Below are 3,858 nucleotides of genomic sequence, written 5' to 3' on the forward strand. Positions count from 1 at the left end.
CTGCTGAGTACCCAACTCCGGGCTCCCTCCGGTCCTGTTCTGTGCTGTGATGTGCTGGCTATTGTTTGAGTTGCGATCTCCATTATTTAGCCCAAAGCACCCCAACAGATGTAATCTCTGTTGTAAAAGCTGGATATACAATTACACAACTTTTGTGGGGCTCAGTTTATTCATTTACAAAATGAGAATATCATCTTCATAGGATTTTTATGAAGAATTAGACGAGTTATCAGGTGCAAAGCACTTAATACTGGCACAGAGTAAGTGCTGAATCACTGTCAGTTATTATTAGTGTTTTATTATTATTTTTAATATAACATGTTATATGCAATATGTTCTTAAACATATTGCAACATGTGATATTTCTTCTATGTTCTTAAAATGTTTAATTTTAAAAACTAGCCCTAGTCGGTTGGCTCAGTGGATAGAGTGCCAGCCTGCAGGCTGAAGGGTCCGGGTTTGATTCTGGTCAAGGGCACAACCCGGGTTGTGGGCTTGATCCTCGGCAGGAGGCACGCAGGAGGCAGCTGATCAGTGATTCTCTCTCATTATTGATGTTTCTATCTCTCTCCCTCTCCATGCCTCTCTGAAATAAACAAAAATATATTAAAAAGAAAAATTAAATATTTTTGTTGTGTTTATGATATTTTCTATTTTCTACCTTAATGTATCATAACCAGAGAATATGGCATATATCATTTCTGTCCTTTTGGGGCATAAAATTAAAACTGTTTTTGTAAAACATGCTTTAATTCTTAAAGAAACGACATACTATTTTTTAAAGTTAATCTTTGCCCAGCCAGCATGGCTCAGTGTTTGAGCATTGACCTATGAACCAGGAGGTCAGGGTTCGATTCCCAGTCAGGGCATATGCCAGGGTTGCAGGCTTGATCCCCAGTTGGGGGCATGCGGGAGGCAGCCAATCAATGATTCTCTCTCATCATTGATGTTTCTCTCTCTCCCTCTCTCTTCCTCTTTGAAATCAATAAAACATATATATATATATATATATATTTTTTAAATATATTTTATTAATTTTTTACAGAGAGGAAGGGAGAGAGATAGAGAGTTAGAAACATTGATGAGAGAGAAACATCGATCAGCTGCCTCCTGCACATCTCCTACTGGGGATGTGCTCGCAACCCAGGTACATGCCCTTGACCGGAATCGAACCTGGGACCTTTCAGTCCGCAGGCTGACTCTCTATCCACTGAGCCAAACCGGTTTCGGCTAAAACATATATTAAAAAAGTTAATCTTTGACATCTATCCTTATTAGTTGTGTTCAGATCAATCACTTAATTCCCACATCTATAGCTAAATCAGAATTTGTCCTCAATTTTTACTGAGGAAAGAGTGAAGAAATACAACGGGCTCACTATAATTAAGCTGCTAAATTACTAAAACCTAATAGGCTGAGGCAGGAGGAAATGACTCTGTTCTTGTGCTAACTAGCCCAGGAGCTTAAACTCTTGAACTTTCCAGTCCTGCGTCATGGCCTGGATATATATCAGCTGATTGTGTGTCAATATGTGGACATGCATCAGACCTCCGGATAACCCTCTGATTACGCCACAAAGGACTCACGAATCCAGGCCCCCTAACATCCACCTGGTACATTCATCATCGAGACCTCCTGGCGGTCATCCTCTAGACCAGAGGTCCCAACCGGTGGTCCGCGGGCCACTGGTGGTCCGTGAGGTCTGAAAGGTTGGCGACCGCTGGTTTAAGGAAACCTTCGGAGCAGCGGTCGCCAACCCGTGGTCTGTGAGGTCCGAAAGGTTGGCGACTGTTGCTCTAGACCAGTGATGGCGAACCTTTTGAGCTCAGCGTGTCAGCATTTTGAAAAACCCTAACTTAACTCTGGTGCTGTGGCACATATAGAAATTTTTTGATATTGGCAACCATAGTAAAAAAAAGATGTATATTTTTGATATCTATTTTATATATTTAAATGCCATTTAACAAAGAAAAATCAACCAAAAAAATGAGTTCGCGTGTCACCTCTGACACGCGTGTCATAGGTTCGCCATCACTGCTCTAGACCACCTGGCATCCATCCATCATCTGGCATCCATCAGATGTCAGACAGGCTGACATCTGACTGGTAACCATCCTGGATCAACTCTAAGACTAAGAATGCAGGACTGATTATTCTTAAGAGTGCATTTTTTTTTTTTACACTGTACTTTGATAGAATGGAGCAGCTCAGTAACTTCTGAGACTCATAACATTTCTATCACCACGATTACTTTAGCAAACCTGGTTCCCCTCACTTCTGCAACATTATGCAGAGTTAGTGATCGCGTATGCACAAGAATGCGCTTTTTATTGTAGGAACTCTTAACTTGTCTTCCTTTTTAGGAACACTTCCTGTTTTTTTCCTGGCCATGTCCTCAGTTTGCAAACTCTAAGACCCTTGAATAACTCTTTACCATTTACTTCTAGCAAAACCTCTGGACTTTTTTTTGAGTTCATTTGACACTACTTTCTAAATCTGTCCAAATCCTCCTATTTCTAACTGGACATCGGTCCAACTCTTCCTCAAATTCCTGTTTGTTTCTAGGCTCAGTGCCTTACCTTGGAGACCTTTCTGTCTCTACTCCCAAAATAACTTTCATTGTCCAGATTTTGGAGAAAGACCCCCAGCCCATGGGTTTTCTGGCCTCACTGGTGTAACTCTTATAAAACCACATTTCCTCTTGCTCTGTCTGTGAGCAGGATGTGTCTAAATCCAGACCGCTCCTTCCTCCTTTCTAGATGCTGTCAAGATAGAGCCCTTGTGCCTCCTCGCACTCGCTTTTGGCCACATTATTGCTCCAGTTCTCTGTTGCGACGGCTTTTACACTTTTTTACATGCAGGTTAATTTTTTAAGAGCAAAAATGGAACAACCCACTTCTGCTTACCCAGGTTTTGTAGACATTTTTGTGACCAGGGAAAGGAGATTTCAAAATGAACTAAAGAGCTAGGAGCAAGATGAGTCCTGCAATAACATCTTTGGTCCTTCTCACCACTATTCCCTTCTTTCTTACCCTTTCTTTGCACCTCAGACTAGAGTAAGGCATGTTTTGTCTTGTCCAGAGCTGAAATTTTAGTTATTTATTTATTCAAGCAACATTTAATGTGGCATGTACCATTCTCAGTCTTGGGAATATCCACTTGGATAATTGAAAACTGTTGTCTTCAATAGGCTATAATGGAAGAAATAACCTCATACACATTTAATGCAGTCGGAGTGTGAGTATTTCTAATAAAGCTATGTGCAAGAGAGCCTGGGTCTGAGCAGGAAGTCAGGGTGGGCTTCGCAGAAAAGGTGACAGCTTTGTTAGCACTTGGAAAGCAATTAGGAGTGTTTAAGGATTACATGCAGATGCAGGAGGCATGCTAGACATGTTCAGTGTAGGTGGTAGTAGTCATCTAAAACTGCATAACAAATTACCCCCAAGCTAATGACTTAAAACAACAATCAGCATTGCCAGTGAAAATGCAAAAACGGTGCAGCCACTTTGCAATATGGTTTGGCAGTTTCTCACAGAACTAAACACACTCTTCTTGTGTGATCCAGCCATTAAGCTCCTCGGTATTTACTCAAAGGACCTGAAAAATATGTCCACATAAAACCCCGCACAAGGATGTTCGTAGCAGCTTTATTCGTAGTTGCCCAAATTGGAAGCAACCAAGATATCCTTCAGTAGGCAAATGGAAAAACTACGGTCCATCCAGACAAGGGGATATTAGTCAGTACTAAAAGGAAGTGAGTCTCCCTAACTGGTTTGGCTCAGTGGATAGAGCATCGGCCTGTGGACTGAAGGGTCCCAGGTTCGATTCCGGTCAAGGGCATGTACCTTGGTTGCGGGC

At 41.7% G+C, this 3,858-nt stretch overlaps 1 non-coding gene across 1 annotated transcript; it reads right to left on the reverse strand.

Annotated features, from left to right (window-relative positions):
- Positions 1 to 2,180: 2,180 nt before the first annotated feature.
- Positions 2,181 to 2,314, reverse strand: LOC111824564. Its single transcript, XR_002827671.1, has one exon. It is a non-coding gene; the product is annotated as a small nucleolar RNA SNORA66 (small nucleolar RNA).
- Positions 2,315 to 3,858: the final 1,544 nt, after the last annotated feature.

The sequence above is a fragment of the Myotis lucifugus genome, unplaced genomic scaffold, assembly GCF_000147115.1.
Source record: "Myotis lucifugus unplaced genomic scaffold, Myoluc2.0 scaffold_2373, whole genome shotgun sequence".
NCBI classification, from domain to species: Eukaryota; Metazoa; Chordata; class Mammalia; order Chiroptera; family Vespertilionidae; genus Myotis; species Myotis lucifugus.